General features: G+C 41.8%; 39 non-coding genes across 39 annotated transcripts; 22 read left to right on the top strand and 17 right to left on the bottom strand.

Moving 5' to 3' along the window:
- The first annotated feature begins 88 nt into the window (after positions 1-88).
- On the top strand, positions 89-160 carry trnaw-cca (transfer RNA tryptophan (anticodon CCA)). The gene has a single exon. It is a non-coding gene; the product is annotated as a tRNA-Trp (tRNA).
- Positions 161-610: 450 nt separating this feature from the next.
- On the top strand, positions 611-682 carry trnaw-cca (transfer RNA tryptophan (anticodon CCA)). Its single transcript has one exon. It is a non-coding gene; the product is annotated as a tRNA-Trp (tRNA).
- A 363-nt stretch (positions 683-1,045) lies between these two features.
- Positions 1,046-1,117, top strand: trnaw-cca (transfer RNA tryptophan (anticodon CCA)). Its single transcript has one exon. It is a non-coding gene; the product is annotated as a tRNA-Trp (tRNA).
- A 228-nt stretch (positions 1,118-1,345) lies between these two features.
- Positions 1,346-1,432, bottom strand: trnay-gua (transfer RNA tyrosine (anticodon GUA)). The gene is given in 2 exon segments: positions 1,346-1,381; positions 1,396-1,432. It is a non-coding gene; the product is annotated as a tRNA-Tyr (tRNA).
- Positions 1,433-2,156: 724 nt separating this feature from the next.
- On the top strand, positions 2,157-2,228 carry trnaw-cca (transfer RNA tryptophan (anticodon CCA)). Its single transcript has one exon. It is a non-coding gene; the product is annotated as a tRNA-Trp (tRNA).
- Positions 2,229-2,455: 227 nt separating this feature from the next.
- On the bottom strand, positions 2,456-2,542 carry trnay-gua (transfer RNA tyrosine (anticodon GUA)). The gene is given in 2 exon segments: positions 2,456-2,491; positions 2,506-2,542. It is a non-coding gene; the product is annotated as a tRNA-Tyr (tRNA).
- A 389-nt stretch (positions 2,543-2,931) lies between these two features.
- On the top strand, positions 2,932-3,003 carry trnaw-cca (transfer RNA tryptophan (anticodon CCA)). The gene has a single exon. It is a non-coding gene; the product is annotated as a tRNA-Trp (tRNA).
- Positions 3,004-3,436: 433 nt separating this feature from the next.
- On the top strand, positions 3,437-3,508 carry trnaw-cca (transfer RNA tryptophan (anticodon CCA)). The gene has a single exon. It is a non-coding gene; the product is annotated as a tRNA-Trp (tRNA).
- A 228-nt stretch (positions 3,509-3,736) lies between these two features.
- Positions 3,737-3,823, bottom strand: trnay-gua (transfer RNA tyrosine (anticodon GUA)). The gene is given in 2 exon segments: positions 3,737-3,772; positions 3,787-3,823. It is a non-coding gene; the product is annotated as a tRNA-Tyr (tRNA).
- A 138-nt stretch (positions 3,824-3,961) lies between these two features.
- trnaw-cca (transfer RNA tryptophan (anticodon CCA)) lies at positions 3,962-4,033 on the top strand. The gene has a single exon. It is a non-coding gene; the product is annotated as a tRNA-Trp (tRNA).
- Positions 4,034-4,988: 955 nt separating this feature from the next.
- On the top strand, positions 4,989-5,060 carry trnaw-cca (transfer RNA tryptophan (anticodon CCA)). Its single transcript has one exon. It is a non-coding gene; the product is annotated as a tRNA-Trp (tRNA).
- A 218-nt stretch (positions 5,061-5,278) lies between these two features.
- On the bottom strand, positions 5,279-5,365 carry trnay-gua (transfer RNA tyrosine (anticodon GUA)). Its single transcript is given in 2 exon segments — positions 5,279-5,314; positions 5,329-5,365. It is a non-coding gene; the product is annotated as a tRNA-Tyr (tRNA).
- Positions 5,366-6,788: 1,423 nt separating this feature from the next.
- Positions 6,789-6,860, top strand: trnaw-cca (transfer RNA tryptophan (anticodon CCA)). Its single transcript has one exon. It is a non-coding gene; the product is annotated as a tRNA-Trp (tRNA).
- Positions 6,861-7,090: 230 nt separating this feature from the next.
- trnay-gua (transfer RNA tyrosine (anticodon GUA)) lies at positions 7,091-7,177 on the bottom strand. The gene is given in 2 exon segments: positions 7,091-7,126; positions 7,141-7,177. It is a non-coding gene; the product is annotated as a tRNA-Tyr (tRNA).
- A 138-nt stretch (positions 7,178-7,315) lies between these two features.
- trnaw-cca (transfer RNA tryptophan (anticodon CCA)) lies at positions 7,316-7,387 on the top strand. The gene has a single exon. It is a non-coding gene; the product is annotated as a tRNA-Trp (tRNA).
- A 1,263-nt stretch (positions 7,388-8,650) lies between these two features.
- trnay-gua (transfer RNA tyrosine (anticodon GUA)) lies at positions 8,651-8,738 on the bottom strand. The gene is given in 2 exon segments: positions 8,651-8,686; positions 8,702-8,738. It is a non-coding gene; the product is annotated as a tRNA-Tyr (tRNA).
- Positions 8,739-8,875: 137 nt separating this feature from the next.
- trnaw-cca (transfer RNA tryptophan (anticodon CCA)) lies at positions 8,876-8,947 on the top strand. Its single transcript has one exon. It is a non-coding gene; the product is annotated as a tRNA-Trp (tRNA).
- Positions 8,948-9,159: 212 nt separating this feature from the next.
- trnay-gua (transfer RNA tyrosine (anticodon GUA)) lies at positions 9,160-9,246 on the bottom strand. The gene is given in 2 exon segments: positions 9,160-9,195; positions 9,210-9,246. It is a non-coding gene; the product is annotated as a tRNA-Tyr (tRNA).
- Positions 9,247-9,384: 138 nt separating this feature from the next.
- On the top strand, positions 9,385-9,456 carry trnaw-cca (transfer RNA tryptophan (anticodon CCA)). The gene has a single exon. It is a non-coding gene; the product is annotated as a tRNA-Trp (tRNA).
- A 749-nt stretch (positions 9,457-10,205) lies between these two features.
- trnay-gua (transfer RNA tyrosine (anticodon GUA)) lies at positions 10,206-10,292 on the bottom strand. The gene is given in 2 exon segments: positions 10,206-10,241; positions 10,256-10,292. It is a non-coding gene; the product is annotated as a tRNA-Tyr (tRNA).
- A 138-nt stretch (positions 10,293-10,430) lies between these two features.
- trnaw-cca (transfer RNA tryptophan (anticodon CCA)) lies at positions 10,431-10,502 on the top strand. Its single transcript has one exon. It is a non-coding gene; the product is annotated as a tRNA-Trp (tRNA).
- Positions 10,503-10,714: 212 nt separating this feature from the next.
- trnay-gua (transfer RNA tyrosine (anticodon GUA)) lies at positions 10,715-10,801 on the bottom strand. The gene is given in 2 exon segments: positions 10,715-10,750; positions 10,765-10,801. It is a non-coding gene; the product is annotated as a tRNA-Tyr (tRNA).
- Positions 10,802-11,444: 643 nt separating this feature from the next.
- Positions 11,445-11,516, top strand: trnaw-cca (transfer RNA tryptophan (anticodon CCA)). The gene has a single exon. It is a non-coding gene; the product is annotated as a tRNA-Trp (tRNA).
- Positions 11,517-11,743: 227 nt separating this feature from the next.
- On the bottom strand, positions 11,744-11,830 carry trnay-gua (transfer RNA tyrosine (anticodon GUA)). Its single transcript is given in 2 exon segments — positions 11,744-11,779; positions 11,794-11,830. It is a non-coding gene; the product is annotated as a tRNA-Tyr (tRNA).
- A 947-nt stretch (positions 11,831-12,777) lies between these two features.
- Positions 12,778-12,864, bottom strand: trnay-gua (transfer RNA tyrosine (anticodon GUA)). The gene is given in 2 exon segments: positions 12,778-12,813; positions 12,828-12,864. It is a non-coding gene; the product is annotated as a tRNA-Tyr (tRNA).
- A 139-nt stretch (positions 12,865-13,003) lies between these two features.
- trnaw-cca (transfer RNA tryptophan (anticodon CCA)) lies at positions 13,004-13,075 on the top strand. Its single transcript has one exon. It is a non-coding gene; the product is annotated as a tRNA-Trp (tRNA).
- A 436-nt stretch (positions 13,076-13,511) lies between these two features.
- Positions 13,512-13,583, top strand: trnaw-cca (transfer RNA tryptophan (anticodon CCA)). The gene has a single exon. It is a non-coding gene; the product is annotated as a tRNA-Trp (tRNA).
- Positions 13,584-13,811: 228 nt separating this feature from the next.
- trnay-gua (transfer RNA tyrosine (anticodon GUA)) lies at positions 13,812-13,898 on the bottom strand. Its single transcript is given in 2 exon segments — positions 13,812-13,847; positions 13,862-13,898. It is a non-coding gene; the product is annotated as a tRNA-Tyr (tRNA).
- A 139-nt stretch (positions 13,899-14,037) lies between these two features.
- Positions 14,038-14,109, top strand: trnaw-cca (transfer RNA tryptophan (anticodon CCA)). Its single transcript has one exon. It is a non-coding gene; the product is annotated as a tRNA-Trp (tRNA).
- Positions 14,110-14,857: 748 nt separating this feature from the next.
- On the top strand, positions 14,858-14,929 carry trnaw-cca (transfer RNA tryptophan (anticodon CCA)). The gene has a single exon. It is a non-coding gene; the product is annotated as a tRNA-Trp (tRNA).
- Positions 14,930-15,681: 752 nt separating this feature from the next.
- Positions 15,682-15,768, bottom strand: trnay-gua (transfer RNA tyrosine (anticodon GUA)). The gene is given in 2 exon segments: positions 15,682-15,717; positions 15,732-15,768. It is a non-coding gene; the product is annotated as a tRNA-Tyr (tRNA).
- A 139-nt stretch (positions 15,769-15,907) lies between these two features.
- On the top strand, positions 15,908-15,979 carry trnaw-cca (transfer RNA tryptophan (anticodon CCA)). Its single transcript has one exon. It is a non-coding gene; the product is annotated as a tRNA-Trp (tRNA).
- A 734-nt stretch (positions 15,980-16,713) lies between these two features.
- On the bottom strand, positions 16,714-16,800 carry trnay-gua (transfer RNA tyrosine (anticodon GUA)). Its single transcript is given in 2 exon segments — positions 16,714-16,749; positions 16,764-16,800. It is a non-coding gene; the product is annotated as a tRNA-Tyr (tRNA).
- A 138-nt stretch (positions 16,801-16,938) lies between these two features.
- On the top strand, positions 16,939-17,010 carry trnaw-cca (transfer RNA tryptophan (anticodon CCA)). The gene has a single exon. It is a non-coding gene; the product is annotated as a tRNA-Trp (tRNA).
- Positions 17,011-17,222: 212 nt separating this feature from the next.
- Positions 17,223-17,309, bottom strand: trnay-gua (transfer RNA tyrosine (anticodon GUA)). The gene is given in 2 exon segments: positions 17,223-17,258; positions 17,273-17,309. It is a non-coding gene; the product is annotated as a tRNA-Tyr (tRNA).
- Positions 17,310-17,953: 644 nt separating this feature from the next.
- On the top strand, positions 17,954-18,025 carry trnaw-cca (transfer RNA tryptophan (anticodon CCA)). Its single transcript has one exon. It is a non-coding gene; the product is annotated as a tRNA-Trp (tRNA).
- Positions 18,026-18,253: 228 nt separating this feature from the next.
- Positions 18,254-18,340, bottom strand: trnay-gua (transfer RNA tyrosine (anticodon GUA)). Its single transcript is given in 2 exon segments — positions 18,254-18,289; positions 18,304-18,340. It is a non-coding gene; the product is annotated as a tRNA-Tyr (tRNA).
- A 946-nt stretch (positions 18,341-19,286) lies between these two features.
- trnay-gua (transfer RNA tyrosine (anticodon GUA)) lies at positions 19,287-19,373 on the bottom strand. Its single transcript is given in 2 exon segments — positions 19,287-19,322; positions 19,337-19,373. It is a non-coding gene; the product is annotated as a tRNA-Tyr (tRNA).
- Positions 19,374-19,512: 139 nt separating this feature from the next.
- trnaw-cca (transfer RNA tryptophan (anticodon CCA)) lies at positions 19,513-19,584 on the top strand. The gene has a single exon. It is a non-coding gene; the product is annotated as a tRNA-Trp (tRNA).
- Positions 19,585-20,000: the final 416 nt, after the last annotated feature.

Here is a 20,000-nt window from a genome sequence, read left to right as displayed (position 1 = left end):
CCTCTCGAGGTTATTGAGAAAAATAGGCTCCATTTTTGTGGTGAATGCATCAACGGCCATGCAAAGGAAGCAATAACCTGTTTTTTAAGACCTCGTGGCGCAACGGTAGCGCGTCTGACTCCAGATCAGAAGGTTGCGTGTTCAAATCACGTCGGGGTCAAGCCGTCTCTTCTTTACATTAAAAGTATGAAGTCCAACGTCAAGTGTTTTCATCCAGCTTTGTTTCATAATTATTGAAGCTTGTAAAAAAGAGCCTCTAATATGACAAACGCTCCTTCCACTCTGTAAAGTGATATATTTGGATCTTGACCCATTGGCTTTTTTTAACTGCCAATACGAAGTCTAAAGGAAATGTGAAAATATTTGATCTGAATTTAAAATCACACTCCTTCGAGCCGCAATTGAACCAGCGACCTAAGGATACCCAACAACTCATCTACAGTCCTCCGCTCTACCAGCTGAGCTATCGAAGGATGGAAAAAGCGTAAGGCACGAAAAGTTTCCAAGAAAATCAGACATCCGTACCTCTCGAGGTTATTGAGAAAAAAGGCTCCTTTTGTGGGTGAATGCGTCAACGGCCATGCAAAGGAAGCAATAACCTGTTTTTTAAGACCTCGTGGCGCAATGGTAGCGCGTCTGACTCCAGATCAGAAGGTTGCGTGTTCAAATCACGTCGGGGTCAAGCCGTCTCTTCTTTACATTAAAAGTATGAAGTCCAACGTCAAGTGTTTTCATAATTATTGAAGCTTGTAAAAAAGAAGCCTCTAATATGACAAACGCTCCTTCCACTCTGTAAAGTGATATATTTGGATCTTGACCCATTGGCTTTTTTAACTGCCAAATACGAAGTCTAAAGGAAATGTGAAAATATTTGCTCTGAATTTAAAATCACACTCCTTGAGCCGCAATCGAACCAGCGACCTAAGGATACCAGTTTCAAGAAAATCAGACATCCGTACCTCTTGAGGTTATTGGGAAAAATAGGCTCCTTTTTGTGGTGAATGCATCAACGGCCATGCAAAGGAAGCAATAACCTGCTTTTTAAGACCTCGTGGCGCAACGGTAGCGCGTCTGACTCCAGATCAGAAGGTTGCGTGTTCAAATCACGTCGGGGTCAAGCCGTCTCTTCTTTACATTAAAAGTATGAAGTCCAACGTCAAGTGTTTTCATCCAGCTTTGTTTTCATAATTATTGAAGCTTGTAAAAAAGAAGCCTCTAATATGACAAACACTCCTTCCACTCTGTAAAGTGATATATTTGGATCTTGACCCATTGGCTTTTTTTAACTGCCAATACGAAGTCTAAAGGAAATGTGAAAATATTTGATCTGAATTTAAAATCACACTCCTTCGAGCCGGAATTGAACCAGCGACCTAAGGATACCCAACAACTCATCTACAGTCCTCCGCTCTACCAGCTGAGCTATCGAAGGATGGAAAAAGCGTAAGGCACGAAAGTTTCCAAGAAAATCAGACATCCGTACCTCTCGAGGTTATTGAGAAAAATAGGCTCCATTTTTGTGGTGAATGCGTCAACGGCCATGCAAAGGAAGCAAATAACCTGTTTTTTAAGACCTCGTGCGCAACGGTAGCGCGTCTGACTCCAGATCAGAAGGTTGCGTGTTCAAATCACGTCGGGTCAAGCCGTCTCTTCTTTACATTAAACGTATGAAGTCCAACGTCAGTGTTTTCAGTAATTATTTGAAGCGTGTAAAAAAGAAGCCTCTAATATGACAAACGCTCCTTCCACTCTGAAGGTGATGATATTTGGATCTTGACCCATTGGCTTTTTTAACTGCAATACGAGTCTAAAGGAAATGTGAAAATATTTGCTCTGAATTTAAAATCACACTCCTTGGAGACCTTGTGGCGCAACGGTAGCGCGTCTTACTCCAGATCAGAAGGTTGCGTTTCAAATCACGTCGGGGACAAGCCATCTCTTCTTTACATTAAAAGTATGAAGTCCAAAGTCAAGCGTTTATCTACAGTCCTCCGCTCTACCAGCTGAGCTATCGAAGGATGGAAAAAGCGTAAGGCACGAAAAGTTTCCAAGAAAATCAGACATCCGTACCTCTCGAGGTTATTGGGAAAAATAGGCTCCTTTTTGTGGTGAATGCGTCAACGGCCATGCAAAGGAAGCAATAACCTGTTTTTTAAGACCTCGTGGCGCAACGGTAGCGCGTCTGACTCCAGATCAGAAGGTTGCGTGTTCAAATCACGTCGGGGTCAAGCCGTCTCTTCTTTACATTAAAAGTATGAAGTCCAACGTCAAGTGTTTTCATCCAGCTTTGTTTTCATAATTATTGAAGCTTGTAAAAAAGAAGCCTCTAATATGACAAACACTCCTTCCACTCTGTAAAGTGATATATTTGGATCTTGACCCATTGGCTTTTTTTAACTGCCAATATGAAGTCTAAAGGAAATGTGAAAATATTTGATCTGAATTAAAATCACACTCCTTCGAGCCGGAATTGAACCAGCGACCTAAGGATACCCAACAACTCATCTACAGTCCTCCGCTCTACCAGCTGAGCTATCGAAGGATGTAACGCATAAGGCACCAGATGGTGTCAAGAAATTCAGACATACGTACCTCTCGAGGTTATTGGGAAAAATAGGCTCCTTATTGGGGTGAATGCATCAACGGCCATGGAAAGGAAGCAATAACCTGTTTTTTAAGACCTTGTGGCGCAACGGTAGCGCGTCTTACTCCAGATCAGAAGGTTGCGTTTTCAAATCACGTCGGGGACAAGCCATCTCTTCTTTACATTAAAAGTATGAAGTCCAAAGTCAAGCGTTTTCATCATAAGGCACCAGAAGGTGTCAAGAAATTCAGACGTCCGTACCTCTCGAGGTTATTGGGAAAAATAGGCTCCTTTTTGTGGTGAATGCGTCAACGGCCATGCAAAGGAAGCAATAACCTGTTTTTTAAGACCTCGTGGCGCAACGGTAGCGCGTCTGACTCCAGATCAGAAGGTTGCGTGTTCAAATCACGTCGGGGTCAACCCATCTCTTCTTTACATTAAACGTATGAAGTCCAATTCAAGTGTTTTCATAAATATTGAAGCGTGTAAAAAAGAAGCCTCTAATATGACAAACGCTCTTTCCACTCTGTAAGGTGATATATTTGGATCTTGACCCATTGGCTTTTTTAACTGCCAATACGAGGTCTATAGGAAATGTGAAAATATTTGCTCTGAATTTAAAATCACACTCCTTGGAGCCGCAATCGAACCAGCGACCTAAGGATACCCAACAACTCATCTACAGTCCTCCGCTCTACCAGCTGAGCTATCGAAGGATGTAACGCATAAGGCACCAGAAGGTGTCAAGAAATTCAGACATCCGTACCTCTCGAGGTTATTGGGAAAAATAGGCTCCTTTTTGTGGTGAATGCGTCAACAGCCATGCAAAGGAAGCAATAACCTGTTTTTTAAGACTTCGTGGCGCAATGGTAGCGCGTCTGACTCCAGATCAGAAGGTTGCGTGTTCAAATCACGTCGGGGTCAAGCCATCTCTTCTTTACATTAAAAGTATGAAGTCCAACGTCAAGTGTTTTCATCCAGCTTTGTTTTCATAATTATTGAAGCTTGTAAAAAAGAAGCCTCTAATATGACAAACACTCCTTCCACTCTGTAAAGTGATATATTTGGATCTTGACCCATTGGCTTTTTTTAACTGCCAATATGAAGTCTAAAGGAAATGTGAAAATATTTGATCTGAATTTAAAATCACACTCCTTCGAGCCGGAATTGAACCAGCGACCTAAGGATACCCAACAACTCATCTACAGTCCTCCGCTCTACCAGCTGAGCTATCGAAGGATGGAAAAAGCGTAAGGCACGAAAAGTTCCAAGAAAATCAGACATCCGTACCTCTCGAGGTTATTGAAAACAATAGGCTCCATTTTTGTGGTGAATGCGTCAACGGCCATGCAAAGGAAGCAATAACCTGTTTTTTAAGACCTCGTGGCGCAACGGTAGCGCGTCTGACTCCAGATCAGAAGGTTGCGTGTTCAAATCACGTCGGGGTCAAGCTGTCTCTTCTTTACATTAAAAGTATGAAGTCCAACGTCAAGTGTTTTCATAATTATTGAAGCGTGTAAAAAAGAAGCCTCTAATATGACAAACGCTCCTTCCACTCTGTAAGGTGATATATTTGGATCTTGACCCATTGGTTTTTTTAACTGCCAATACGAGGTCTAAAGGAAATGTGAAAATATTTGCTCTGAATTTAAAATCACACTCCTTGAGCCGCAATCGAACCAGCGACCTAAGGATACCCAACAACTCATCTTCAGTCCTTCGCTCTACCAGCTGAGCTATAGAAGGATGGAAAATCGTAAGGCACGAAAAGTTTCCAAGAAAATCAGACATCCGTACCTCTTGAGGTTATTGGGAAAAGTAGGCTCCTTATTTGGGTGAATGCATCAACGGCCAGGCAAAGGAAGCAATAACCTGCTTTTTAAGTCCTTGTGACGCAACGGTAGCGCGTCTGACTCCAGATCAGAAGGTTGCGTGTTCAAATCACGTTGGGGTCAAGCCGTCTCTTCTTTACATTAAAAGTATGAAGTCCAACGTCAAGTGTTTTCATCCAGCTTTGTTTTCATAATTATTGAAGCTTGTAAAAAAGAAGCCTCTAATATGACAAACACTCCTTCCACTCTGTAAAGTGATATATTTGGATCTTGACCCATTGGCTTTTTTTACTGCCAATACAAGTCTAAAGGAAATGTGAAAATATTTGATCTGAATTAAAATCACACTCCTTGAGCCGGAATTGAACCAGCGACCTAAGGATACCCAACAACTCATCTACAGTCCTCCGCTCTACCAGCTGAGCTATCGAAGGATGGAAAAAGCGTAAGGCACGAAAAGTTTCCAAGAAAATCAGACATCCGTACCTCTTGAGGTTATTGGGAAAAGTAGGCTCCTTATTGGGGTGAATGCATCAACGGCCATGCAAAGGAAGCAATAATATGTTTTTTAAGACCTCGTGGCGCAACGGTAGCGCGTCTGACTCCAGATCAGAAGGTTGCGTGTTCAAATCACGTCGGGGTCAAGCCGTCTCTTCTTTACATTAAACGTATGAAGTCCAACGTCAAGTGTTTTCATCCAGCTTTGTTTTCATAATTATTGAAGCTGTAAAAAAGAAGCCTCTAATATGACAAACACTCCTTAAAATGATATATTTGGATCTTGACCCATTGGCTTTTTTTAACTGCCAATATGAAGTCTAAAGGAAATGTGAAAATATTTGATCTGAATTTAAAATCACACTCCTTCGAGCCGGAATTGAACCAGCGACCTAAGGATACCCAACAACTCATCTACAGTCCTCCGCTCTACCAGCTGAGCTATCGAAGGATGTAACGCATAAGGCACCAGAAGGTGTCAAGAAATTCAGACACGTACCTCTCGAGGTTATTGGGAAAAATAGGCTCCTTATTGGGGTGAATGCATCAACGGCATGGAAAGGAAGCAATAACCTGTTTTTTAAGACCTCGTGGCGCAACGGTAGCGCGTCTGACTCCAGATCAGAAGGTTGCGTTTTCAAATCACGTCGGGACAAGCCATCTCTTCTTTACATTAAAAGTATGAAGTCCAAAGTCAAGCGTTTCATCATAAGAAGGTGTCAAGAAATTCAGACATCCGTACCTCTCGAGGTTTTGGGAAAAATAGGCTCCTTTTTGTGGTGAATGCGTCAACGGCCATGCAAAGGAAGCAATAACCTGTTTTTTAAGACCTCGTGGCGCAACGGTAGCGCGTCTGACTCCAGATCAGAAGGTGCGTGTTCAAATCACGTCGGGTCAACCCATCCTTCTTTACATTAAACGTATGAAGTCCAACGTCAAGTGTTTTCATAAATTTGAAGCGTGTAAAAAGAAGCCTCTAATATGACAAACGCTCTTTCCACTCTGTAAGGTGATATATTTGGATCTTGACCCATTGGCTTTTTTAACTGCCAATACGAGGTCTAAAGGAAATGTGAAAATATTTGCTCTGAATTTAAAATGCCAGCTCCTTGGAGGCCGCAAATCGAACCAGCGAGCAAGGATACCGCAACAAACTCATCTACAGTCCTCCGCTCTAACAGCATGAGCTATCGAAGGATGTACAACGCATCAGGCACCAGAAGGTGTCCAAAGAAATTCAGAACATCCTTGACCTCTCGAGGTTATTGGGAAAAAAATAGGCTGCCATTTTTGTTGGTGGAATGCGCTCAAACGACCATGCAAAGGAAGCAAATAACACTGTTTTTAAGACCCTGTGGCGCAATGGTAGCGCGTCTGACTCCAGAATCAGAAAGGTTGCGTGTTCAAATCACGTCGGGTCAAGCCATCTCTTCTTTACATTAAAAGTATGAAGTCCAACGTCAAGGTTTTCATCCAGCTTGTTTTCATAATTATTGAAGCTGTAAAAAAGAAGCCTTAATTGACAAACACTCCTTCCACTCTGTAAAGTAGTATATTTGGATCTTGACCCATTGGGCTTTTTTTAACCATGCCAATACGAAGTCTAAAGGAAAATGTTGAAAAATATTTGATCTGAATTTAAAATCACACTCCTTGGAGCCGGAATTGAACCAGCGACCTAAGGATACCCAACAACTCATCTTACAGTTTTCGCTCTACCAGCTGAGCTATCGAAGGATGGAAAAATGTAAGGCACGAAAGTTTCCAAGAAAATAAGACATCCGTACTCTTGAGGTTATTGGGAAAGATAGGCTCCATTATTGGGGGTGAATGCATCAACGGCCATGCAAAAGGAAGCAATAACCTGTTTTTAAGACCTCGTGGCGCAACGGTAGCGCGTCTGACTCCAGATCAGAAGGTTGCGTGTTCAAATCACGTTGGGGTCAAGCCGTCTCTTCTTTACATTAAAAAGTATGAAGTCCAACGTCAAGTGTTCATCCAGTTTGTTTTCATAATTATTGAAGCTTGTAAAAAAGAAAGCCTCTAATATGACAAACACTCCTTCCACTCTGTAAAGTGATTATTATTTGGATCTTGACCCATTGGCTTTTTTTAACTGCCAATACGAAGTCTAAAGGAAATGTGAAAATATTTGATCTGAATTTAAAAATCACACTCCTTCGAGCCGGAATTGAACCAGCGACCTAAGGATACCCAACAACTCATCTACAGTCCTCCGCTCTACCAGCTGAGCTATCGAAGGATGGAAAAAGCGTAAGGCACGAAAAAGTTTCCAAGAAATCAGACATCCGTACCTCTTGAGGTTATTGGGAAAAGTAGGCTCCTTATTGGGGTGAATGCATCAACGGCCATGCAAAGGAAGCAATAACATGTTTTTTAAGACCTCGTGGCGCAACGGTAGCGCGTCTGACTCCAGATCAGAAGGTTGCGTGTTCAAATCACGTCGGGGTCAAGCCGTCTCTTCTTTACATTAAAAGTATGAAGTCCAACGTCAAGTGTTTTCATCCAGCTTTGTTTTCATAATTATTGAAGCTTGTAAAAAAGAAGCCTCTAACATGACAAAACACTCCTTCCACTCTGTAAAGTGATATATTTGGATCTTGACCCATTGGCTTTTTTTAACTGCCAATACGAAGTCTAAAGAATTCGAAAAATATTTGATACTGAATTTAAAATCACACTCCTTCGAGCCGGATTGAACAGCGACCTAAGGATACCCAACAATCATCTACAGTCCTCCGCTCTACAGCTGAGCTATCGAAGGACGGAAAAAAGCGTAAGGTACAAAAAGTTTCCAAGAAAATCAGACATCCGTACCTCTCGAGGTTATTGAGAAAAATAGGCTCCATTTTTGTGGTGAATGCGTCAACGGCCATGTAAAGGAAGCAATAAACCTGTTTTTTAAGACCTCGTGGCGCAACGTAGCGCGTCTGACTCCAGATCAGAAGGTTTGCGTGATTCAATACGTTGGGGTCAAGCCGTCTCTTCTTTAATTAAAAGTATGAAGTCCAACGTCAAGTGTTTTTATAATTATTGAAGCTTGCTAAAAAAGAAGCCTCTAATATGACAAACGCTTTTCCACTCTGTAAGGTGATATATTTGGATCTTGACCCCATTGGCTTTTTTAAACTGCCAATACGAGGTCTATAGGAAATGTGAAAATATTTGCTCTGAATTTAAAAATCACACTCCTTGGAAGGCGCAATCGAACCAGCGACCTAAGGATACCCAACAACTCATCTACAGTCCTCCGCTCTACCAGCTGAGCTATCGAAGGATGAACGCATAAGGCACCAGAAGGTGTCAAGAAAATTCAGACATCCTTACCTCTTGAGGTTATTGGGAAAAGTAGGCTCCTTATTGGGGGTGAATGCATCAACGGCCATGCAAAGGAAGCAATAACCTGCTTTTTAAGACCTTGTGACGCAACGGTAGCGCGTCTGACTCCAGATCAGAAGGTTGCGTGTTCAAATCACGTTCGGGGTCAAGCCGTCTCTTCTTTACATTAAAAGTATGAAGTCCAACGTCAAGTGTTTTCATCCAGCTTTGTTTTCATAATTATTGAAGCTTGTAAAAAAGAAGCCTCTAATATGACAAACACTCCTTCCACTCTGTAAAGTGATGTATTTGGATCTTGACCCATTGGCTTTTTTTAACTGCCAATACGAAGTCTAAAGGAAATGTGAAAATATTTGATCTGAATTCAAAATCACACTCCTTCGAGCCGGAATTGAACCAGCGACCTAAGGATACCCAAACAACTCATCTACAGTCCTCCGCTCTACCAGCTGAGCTATCGAAGGATGGAAAAAGCGTAAGGCACGAAAGTTCCAAGAAAATCAGACATCCGTACCTCTTGAGGTTATTGGGAAAAGTAGGCTCCTTATTTGGGGTGAATGCATCAACGGCCATGCAAAGGAAGCAATAATATGTTTTTTAAGACCTCGTGGCGCAACGGTAGCGCGTCTGACTCCAGATCAGAAGGTTGCGTGTTCAAATCACGTCGGGGTCAAGCCGTCTCTTCTTTACATTAAACGTATGAAGTCCAACGTCAAGTGTTTTCATAATTATTGAAGCGTGTAAAAAAGAAGCCTCTAATATGACAAACGCTCTTTCCACTCTGTAAGGTGATATATTTGGATTTTGACCCATTGGCTTTTTTTATCTGCCAATACGAAGTCTAAAGGAAATGTGAAAATATTTGATCTGAATTTAAAATCACACTCCTTCGAGCCGGAATTGAACCAGCGACCTAAGGATACCCAACAACTCATCTACAGTCCTCCACTCTACCAGCTGAGCTATCGAAGGACGGAAAAAGCGTAAGGTACAAAAAGTTTCCAAGAAAATCAGACATCCGTACTCTCGAGGTTATTGAGAAAAATAGGCTCCATTTTTGTGGTGAATGCGTCAACGGCCATGTAAAGGAAGCAATAACCTGTTTTTTAAGACCTCGTGGCGCAACGGTAGCGCGTCTGACTCCAGATCAGAAGGTTGCGTGTTCAAATCACGTTGGGGTCAAGCCATCTCTTCTTTACATTAAAAGTATGAAGTCCAATGTCAAGTGTTTTCATCCAGCTTTGTTTTCATAATTATTGAAGCTTGTAAAAAAGAAGCCTCTAACATGACAAACACTCCTTCCACTCTGTAAAGTGATGTATTTGGATCTTGACCCATTGGCTTTTTTAACTGCCAATACGAGGTCTATAGGAAATGTGAAAATATTTGCTCTGAATTTAAAATCACACTCCTTGGAGCGCAATCGAACCAGCGACCTAAGGATACCCAACAACTCATCTACAGTCCTCCGCTCTACCAGCTGAGCTATCGAAGGATGTAACGCATAAGGCACCAGAAGGTGTCAAGAAATTCAGACATCCTTACCTCTTGAGGTTATTGGGAAAAGTAGGCTCCTTATTGGGGTGAATGCATCAACGGCCATGCAAAGGAAGCAATAACCTGCTTTTTAAGACCTTGTGACGCAACGGTAGCGTGTCTGACTCCAGATCAGAAGGTTGCGTGTTCAAATCACGTTGGGGTCAAGCCGTCTCTTCTTTACATTAAAAGTATGAAGTCCAACGTCAAGTGTTTTCATCCAGCTTTGTTTTCATAATTATTGAAGCTTGTAAAAAAGAAGCCTCTAATATGACAAACACTCCTTCCACTCTGTAAAGTGATGTATTTGGATCTTGACCCATTGGCTTTTTTTAACTGCCAATACGAAGTCTAAAGGAAATGTGAAAATATTTGATCTGAATTCAAAATCACACTCCTTCGAGCCGGAATTGAACCAGCGACCTAAGGATACCCAACAACTCATCTACAGTCCTCCGCTCTACCAGCTGAGCTATCGAAGGATGGAAAAAGCGTAAGGCACGAAAAGTTTCCAAGAAAATCAGACATCCGTACCTCTTGAGGTTATTGGGAAAAGTAGGCTCCTTATTGGGGTGAATGCATCAACGGCCATGCAAAGGAAGCAATAATATGTTTTTTAAGACCTCGTGGCGCAACGGTAGCGCGTCTGACTCCAGATCAGAAGGTTGCGTGTTCAAATCACGTCGGGGTCAAGCCGTCTCTTCTTTACATTAAACGTATGAAGTCCAACGTCAAGTGTTTTCATAATTATTGAAGCGTGTAAAATAGAAGCCTCTAATATGACAAACGCTCTTTCCACTCTGTAAGGTGATATATTTGGATTTTGACCCATTGGCTTTTTTTATCTGCCAATACGAAGTCTAAAGGAAATGTGAAAATATTTGATCTGAATTTAAAATCACACTCCTTCGAGCCGGAATTGAACCAGCGACCTAAGGATACCCAACAACTCATCTACAGTCCTCCGCTCTACCAGCTGAGCTATCGAAGGATGTAACGCATAAGGCACCAGAAGGTGTCAAGAAATTCAGACATCCGTACTTCTCGAGGTTATTGGGAAAAATAGGCTCCTTTTTGTGGTGAATGCGTCAACGACCATGGAAAGGAAGCAATAACCTGTTTTTTAAGACCTCGTTGCGCAATGGTAGCGCGTCTGGCTCCAGATCAGAAGGTTGCGTGTTCAAATCACGTCGGGGTCAAGCCGTCTCTTCTTTACATTAAAAGTATGAAGTCCAACGTCAATTGTTTTCATAATTATTGAAGCGTGTAAAAAGAAGCCTCTAATATGACAAACGCTCCTTCCACTCTGTAAGGTGATATATTTGGATCTTGACCCATTGGCTTTTTTAACTGCCAATACGAGGTCTAAAGGAAATGTGAAAATATTTGCTCTGAATTTAAAATCACACTCCTTGGAGCCGCAATCGAACCAGCGACCTAAGGATACCCAACAACTCATCTTCAGTCCTTCGCTCTACCAGCTGAGCTATAGAAGGATGGAAAAATCGTAAGGCACGAAAAGTTTCCAAGAAAATCAGACATCCGTACCTCTTGAGGTTATTGGGAAAAGTAGGCTCCTTATTGGGGTGAATGCATCAACGGCCATGCAAAGGAAGCAATAACCTGTTTTTTAAGACCTCGTGGCGCAACGGTAGCGCGTCTGACTCCAGATCAGAAGGTTGCGTGTTCAAATCACGTCGGGGTCAAGCCGTCTCTTCTTTACATTAAAAGTATGAAGTCCAACGTCAAGTGTTTTCATCCAGCTTTGTTTCATAATTATTGAAGCTTAGAAAAAAGAAGCCTCTAATATGACAAACACTCCTTCCACTCTGTAAAGTGATATATTTGGATCTTGACCCATTGGCTTTTTTTAACTGCCAATACGAAGTCTAAAGGAAATGTGAAAATATTTGATCTGAATTTAAAATCACACTCCTTCGAGCTGGAATTGAACCAGCGACCTAAGGATACCCAACAACTCATCTACAGTCCTCCGCTCTACCAGCTGAACTATCGAAGGATGTAAAAAGCGTAAGGCACGAAAAGTTTAAAAGAAAATCAGACATCCGTACCTCTCGAGGTTATTCAGAAAAATAGGCTCCTTTTTGTGGTGAATGCATCAACGGCCATGCAAAGGAAGCAATAACCTGCTTTTTTAAGACCTTGTGGCACAACAGTAGCGAGTCAGACTCCAGATCAGAAGGTTGCGTGTTCAAATCACGTCGGGGTCAAGCCGTCTCTTTTTTACATTAAACGTATGAAGTCCAACGTCAAGTGTTTTCATAATTATTGAAGCGTGTAAAAAAGAAGCCTCTAATATGACAAACGCTCCTTCCACTCTGTAAGGTGATATATTTGGATCTTGACCCATTGGCTTTTTTAACTGCCAATACGAGGTCTAAAGGAAATGTGAAAATATTTGCTCTGAATTTAAAATCACACTCCTTGGAGCCGCAATCGAACCAGCGACCTAAGGATACCCAACAACTCATCTTCAGTCCTTCGCTCTACCAGCTGAGCTATAGAAGGATGGAAAAATCTTAAGGCACAAAAAGTTTCCAAGAAAATCAGACATCCGTACCTCTTGAGGTTATTGGGAAAAGTAGGCTCCTTATTGGGGTGAATGCATCAACGGCCATGCAAAGGAAGCAATAACCTGTTTTTTAAGACCTCATGGCTTAATGGTAGCGCGTCTGACTCCAGATCAGAAGGTTGCGTGTTCAAATCACGTCAGGGTCAAGCCGTCATTTCTTTACATTAAAAGTATGAAGTCCAACGTCAAGTGTTTTCATCCAGCTTTGTTTTCATAATTATTGAAGCTTGTAAAAAAGAAGCCTCTAATATGACAAACACTCCTTCCACTCTGTAAAGTGATATATTTGGATCTTGACCCATTGGCTTTTTTTAACTGCCAATATGAAGTCTAAAGGAAATGTGAAAATATTTGATCTGAATTTAAAATCACACTCCTTCGAGCCGGAATTGAACCAGCGACCTAAGGATACCCAACAACTCATCTACAGTCCTCCGCTCTACCAGCTGAGCTATCGAAGGATGGAAAAAGCGCAAGGCACGAAAAGTTTCCAAGAAAATCAGACATCCGTACCTCTCGAGGTTATTGAGAAAAATAGGCTCCATTTTTGTGGTGAATGCGTCAACGGCCATGCAAAGGAAGCAATAACCTGTTTTTTAAGACCTCGTGGCGCAACGGTAGCGCGTCTGACTCCAGATCAGAAGGTTGCGTGTTCAAATCACGTCGGGGTCAAGCCGTCTCTTCTTTACATTAAAAGTATGAAGTCCAACGTCAATTGTTTTCATAATTATTGAAGCGTGTAAAAAAGAAGCCTCTAATATGACAAACGCTCCTTCCACTCTGTAAGGTGATATATTTGGATCTTGACCCATTGGCTTTTTTAACTGCCAATACGAGGTCTAAAGGAAATGTGAAAATATTTGCTCTGAATTTAAAATCACACTCCTTGGAGCCGCAATCGAACCAGCGACCTAAGGATACCCAACAACTCATCTTCAGTCCTTCGCTCTACCAGCTGAGCTATAGAAGGATGGAAAAATCGTAAGGCACGAAAAGTTTCCAAGAAAATCAGACATCCGTACCTCTTGAGGTTATTGGGAAAAGTAGGCTCCTTATTGGGGTGAATGCATCAACGGCCATGCAAAGGAAGCAATAACCTGTTTTTTAAGACCTCGTGGCGCAATGGTAGCGCGTCTGACTCCAGATCAGAAGGTTGCGTGTTCAAATCACGTCGGGGTCAAGCCATCTCTTCTTTACATTAAAAGTATGAAGTCCAACGTCAAGTGTTTTCTTCCAGCTTTGTTTTCATAATTATTGAAGCTTGTAAAAAAGAAGCCTCTAATATGACAAACACTCCTTCCACTCTGTAAAGTGATATATTTGGATCTTGACCCATTGGCTTTTTTTAACTGCCAATATGAAGTCTAAAGGAAATGTGAAAATATTTGATCTGAATTTAAAATCACACTCCTTCCAGCCGGAATTGAACCAGCGACCTAAGGATACCCAACAACTCATCTACAGTCCTCCGCTCTACCAGCTGAGCTATCGAAGGATGGAAAAAGCGTAAGCCATGAAAAGTTTCCAAGAAAATCAGACATCCGTACCTCTCGAGGTTATTGAGAACAATAGGCTCCATTTTTGTGGTGAATGCGTCAACGGCCATGCAAAGGAAGCAATAACCTGTTTTTTAAGACCTCGTGGCGCAACGGTAGCGCGTCTGACTCCAGATCAGAAGGTTGCGTGTTCAAATCACGTCGGGGTCAAGCCGTCTCTTCTTTACATTAAAAGTATGAAGTCCAACGTCAAGTGTTTTCATAATTATTGAAGCGTGTAAAAAAGAAGCCTCTAATATGACAAACGCTCCTTCCACTCTGTAAGGTGATATATTTGGATCTTGACCCACTGGTTTTTTTAACTGCCAATACGAGGTCTAAAGGAAATGTGAAAATATTTGCTCTGAATTTAAAATCACACTCCTTGGAGCCGCAATCGAACCAGCGACCTAAGGATACCCAACAACTCATCTTCAGTCCTTCGCTCTACCAGCTGAGCTATAGAAGGATGGAAAAATCGTAAGGCACGTCTCTTCTTTAAATTAAAAGTATGAAGTCCAACGTCAAGTGTTTTCATAATTATTGAAGCTTGTAAAAAAGAAGCCTCTAATATGACAAACGCTCTTTCCACTCTGTAAGGTGATATATTTGGATCTTGACCCATTGGCTTTTTTAACTGCCAATACGAGGTCTATAGGAAATGTGAAAATATTTGCTCTGAATTTAAAATCACACTCCTTGGAGCCGCAATCGAACCAGCGACCTAAGGATACCCAACAACTCATCTACAGTCCTCCGCTCTACCAGCTGAGCTATCGAAGGATGTAACGCATTAGGCACCAGAAGGTGTCAAGAAATTCAGACATCCGTACCTCTCGAGGTTATTGGGAAAAATAGGCTCCTTTTTGTGGTGAATGCGTCAACGGCCATGGAAAGGAAGCAATAACCTGTTTATTAAGACTTCGTGGCGCAATGGTAGCGCGTCTGACTCCAGATCAGAAGGTTGCGTGTTCAAATCACGTCGGGGTCAAGCCATCTCTTCTTTACATTAAAAGTATGAAGTCCAACGTCAAGTGTTTTCATCCAGCTTTGTTTTCATAATTATTGAAGCTTGTAAAAAAGAAGCCTCTAATATGACAAACACTCCTTCCACTCTGTAAAGTGATATATTTGGATCTTGACCCATTTGCTTTTTTTAACTGCCAATATGAAGTCTAAAGGAAATGTGAAAATATTTGATCTGAATTTAAAATCACACTCCTTCGAGCCGGAAATGAACCAGCGACCTAAGGATACCCAACAACTCATCTACAGTCCTCCGCTCTACCAGCTGAGCTATCGAAGGATGGAAAAAGCGTAAGGCACGAAAAGTTTCCAAGAAAATCAGACATCCGTACCTCTCGAGGTTATTGAGAAAAAAGGCTCCATTTTTGTGGTGAATGCGTCAACGGCCATGCAAAGGAAGCAATAACCTGTTTTTTAAGTCCTCGTGGCGCAACGGTAGCGCGTCTGACTCCAGATCAGAAGGTTGCGTGTTCAAATCACGTTGGGGTCAAGCCATCTCTTCTTTACATTAAAAGTATGAAGTCCAATGTCAAGTGTTTTCATCCAGCTTTGTTTCATAATTATTGAAGCTTGTAAAAAAGAAGCCTCTAACATGACAAACACTCCTTCCACTCTGTAAAGTGATATATTTGGATCTTGACCCATTGGCTTTTTTTAACTGCCAATACGAAGTCTAAAGGAAATTCGAAAATATTTGATCTGAATTTAAAATCACACTCCTTCGAGCCGGAATTGAACCAGCGACCTAAGGATACCCAACAACTCATCTACAGTCCTCCGCTCTACCAGCTGAGCTATCGAAGGACGGAAAAAGCGTAAGGTACAAAAAGTTTCCAAGAAAATCAGACATCCGTACCTCTCGAGGTTATTGAGAAAAATAGGCTCCATTTTTGTGGTGAATGCGTCAACGGCCATGTAAAGGAAGCAATAACCTGTTTTTTAAGACCTCGTGGCGCAACGGTAGCGCGTCTGACTCCAGATCAGAAGGTTGCGTGTTCAAATCACGTTGGGGTCAAGCCGTCTCTTCTTCAAATTAAAAGTATGAAGTCCAACGTCAAGTGTTTTCATAATTATTGAAGCTTGTAAAAAAGAAGCCTCTAATATGACAAACGCTCTTTCCACTCTGTAAGGTGATATATTTGGATCTTGACCCATTGGCTTTTTTAACTGCCAATACGAGGTCTATAGGAAATGTGAAAATATTTGCTCTGAATTTAAAATCACACTCCTTGGAGGCGCAATCGAACCAGCGACCTAAGGATACCCAACAACTCATCTACAGTCCTCCGCTCTACCAGCTGAGCTATCGAAGGATGTAACGCATAAGGCACCAGAAGGTGTCAAGAAATTCAAACATCCTTACCTCTTGAGGTTATTGGGAAAAGTAGGCTCCTTATTGGGGTGAATGCATCAACGGCCATGCAAAGGAAGCAATAACCTGCTTTTTAAGACCTTGTGACGCAACGGTAGCGCGTCTGACTCCAGATCAGAAGGTTGCGTGTTCAAATCACGTTGGGGTCAAGCCGTCTCTTCTTTACATTAAAAGTATGAAGTCCAACGTCAAGTGTTTTCATCCAGCTTTGTTTTCATAATTATTGAAGCTTGTAAAAAAGAAGCCTCTAATATGACAAACACTCCTTCCACTCTGTAAAGTGATGTATTTGGATCTTGACCCATTGGCTTTTTTTAACTGCCAATACGAAGTCTAAAGGAAATGTGAAAATATTTGATCTGAATTCAAAATCACACTCCTTCGAGCCGGAATTGAACCAGCGACCTAAGGATACCCAACAACTCATCTACAGTCCTCCGCTCTACCAGCTGAGCTATCGAAGGATGGAAAAAGCGTAAGGCACGAAAAGTTTCCAAGAAAATCAGACATCCGTACCTCTTGAGGTTATTGGGAAAAGTAGGCTCCTTATTGGGGTGAATGCATCAACGGCCATGCAAAGGAAGCAATAATATGTTTTTTAAGACCTCGTGGCGCAACGGTAGCGCGTCTGACTCCAGATCAGAAGGTTGCGTGTTCAAATCACGTCGGGGTCAAGCCGTCTCTTCTTTACATTAAACGTATGAAGTCCAACGTCAAGTGTTTTCATAATTATTGAAGCGTGTAAAAAAGAAGCCTCTAATATGACAAACGCTCTTTCCACTCTGTAAGGTGATATATTTGGATTTTGACCCATTGGCTTTTTTTATCTGCCAATACGAAGTCTAAAGGAAATGTGAAAATATTTGATCTGAATTTAAAATCACACTCCTTCGAGCCGGAATTGAACCAGCGACCTAAGGATACCCAACAACTCATCTACAGTCCTCCGCTCTACCAGCTGAGCTATCGAAGGATGTAACGCATAAGGCACCAGAAGGTGTCAAGAAATTCAGACATCCGTACTTCTCGAGGTTATTGGGAAAAATAGGCTCCTTTTTGTGGTGAATGCGTCAACGACCATGCAAAGGAAGCAATAACCTGTTTTTTAAGACCTCGTTGCGCAATGGTAGCGCGTCTGGCTCCAGATCAGAAGGTTGCGTGTTCAAATCACGTCGGGGTCAAGCCGTCTCTTCTTTACATTAAAAGTATGAAGTCCAACGTCAATTGTTTTCATAATTATTGAAGCGTGTAAAAAAGAAGCCTCTAATATGACAAACGCTCCTTCCACTCTGTAAGGTGATATATTTGGATCTTGACCCATTGGCTTTTTTAACTGCCAATACGAGGTCTAAAGGAAATGTGAAAATATTTGCTCTGAATTTAAAATCACACTCCTTGGAGCCGCAATCGAACCAGCGACCTAAGGATACCCAACAACTCATCTTCAGTCCTTCGCTCTACCAGCTGAGCTATAGAAGGATGGAAAAATCGTAAGGCACGAAAAGTTTCCAAGAAAATCAGACATCCGTACCTCTTGAGGTTATTGGGAAAAGTAGGCTCCTTATTGGGGTGAATGCATCAACGGCCATGCAAAGGAAGCAATAACCTGTTTTTTAAGACCTCGTGGCGCAACGGTAGCGCGTCTGACTCCAGATCAGAAGGTTGCGTGTTCAAATCACGTCGGGGTCAAGCCGTCTCTTCTTTACATTAAAAGTATGAAGTCCAACGTCAAGTGTTTTCATCCAGCTTTGTTTTCATAATTATTGAAGCTTGTAAAAAAGAAGCCTCTAATATGACAAACACTCCTTCCACTCTGTAAAGTGATATATTTGGATCTTGACCCATTGGCTTTTTTTAACTGCCAATACGAAGTCTAAAGGAAATGTGAAAATATTTGATCTGAATTTAAAATCACACTCCTTCGAGCTGGAATTGAACCAGCGACCTAAGGATACCCAACAACTCATCTACAGTCCTCCGCTCTACCAGCTGAACTATCGAAGGATGGAAAAAGCGTAAGGCACGAAAAGTTTAAAAGAAAATCAGACATCCGTACCTCTCGAGGTTATTCAGAAAAATAGGCTCCTTTTTGTGGTGAATGCATCAACGGCCATGCAAAGGAAGCAATAACCTGCTTTTTAAGACCTTGTGGCATAACAGTAGCGAGTCTGACTCCAGATCAGAAGGTTGCGTGTTCAAATCACGTCGGGGTCAAGCCGTCTCTTTTTTACATTAAACGTATGAAGTCCAACGTCAAGTGTTTTCATAATTATTGAAGCGTGTAAAAAAGAAGCCTCTAATATGACAAACGCTCCTTCCACTCTGTAAGGTGATATATTTGGATCTTGACCCATTGGCTTTTTTAACTGCCAATACGAGGTCTAAAGGAAATGTGAAAATATTTGCTCTGAATTTAAAATCACACTCCTTGGAGCCGCAATCGAACCAGCGACCTAAGGATACCCAAAAACTCATCTTCAGTCCTTCGCTCTACCAGCTGAGCTATAGAAGGATGGAAAAATCTTAAGGCACAAAAAGTTTCCAAGAAAATCAGACATCCGTACCTCTTGAGGTTATTGGGAAAAGTAGGCTCCTTATTGGGGTGAATGCATCAACGGCCATGCAAAGGAAGCAATAACCTGTTTTTTAAGACCTCGTGGCTTAATGGTAGCGCGTCTGACTCCAGATCAGAAGGTTGCGTGTTCAAATCACGTCAGGGTCAAGCCGTCATTTCTTTACATTAAAAGTATGAAGTCCAACGTCAAGTGTTTTCATCCAGCTTTGTTTTCATAATTATTGAAGCTTGTAAAAAAGAAGCCTCTAATATGACAAACACTCCTTCCACTCTGTAAAGTGATATATTTGGATCTTGACCCATTGGCTTTTTTTAACTGCCAATATGAAGTCTAAAGGAAATGTGAAAATATTTGATCTGAATTTAAAATCACACTCCTTCGAGCCGGAATTGAACCAGCGACCTAAGGATACCCAACAACTCATCTACAGTCCTCCGCTCTACCAGCTGAGCTATCGAAGGATGGAAAAAGCGCAAGGCACGAAAAGTTTCCAAGAAAATCAGACATCCGTACCTCTCGAGGTTATTGAGAAAAATAGGCTCCATTTTTGTGGTGAATGCGTCAACGGCCATGCAAAGGAAGCAATAACCTGTTTTTTAAGACCTCGTGGCGCAACGGTAGTGCGTCTGACTCCAGATCAGAAGGTTGCGTGTTCAAATCACGTCGGGGTCAAGCCGTCTCTTCTTTACATTAAAAGTATGAAGTCCAACGTCAATTGTTTTCATAATTATTGAAGCGTGTAAAAAAGAAGCCTCTAATATGACAAACGCTCCTTCCACTCTGTAAGGTGATATATTTGGATCTTGACCCATTGGCTTTTTTAACTGCCAATACGAGGTCTAAAGGAAATGAGAAAATATTTGCTCTGAATTTAAAATCACACTCCTTGGAGCCGCAATCGAACCAGCGACCTAAGGATACCCAACAACTCATCTTCAGTCCTTCGCTCTAGCAGCTGAGCTATAGAAGGATGGAAAAATCGTAAGGCACGAAAAGTTTCCAAGAAAATCAGACATCCGTACCTCTTGAGGTTATTGGGAAAAGTAGGCTCCTTATTGGGGTGAATGCATCAACGGCCATGCAAAGGA

The sequence above is a fragment of the Carassius auratus genome, chromosome 18, assembly GCF_003368295.1.
Source record: "Carassius auratus strain Wakin chromosome 18, ASM336829v1, whole genome shotgun sequence".
NCBI classification, from domain to species: domain Eukaryota; kingdom Metazoa; phylum Chordata; class Actinopteri; order Cypriniformes; family Cyprinidae; genus Carassius; species Carassius auratus.
This window is presented reverse-complemented; position numbering and strand designations above follow the sequence as displayed.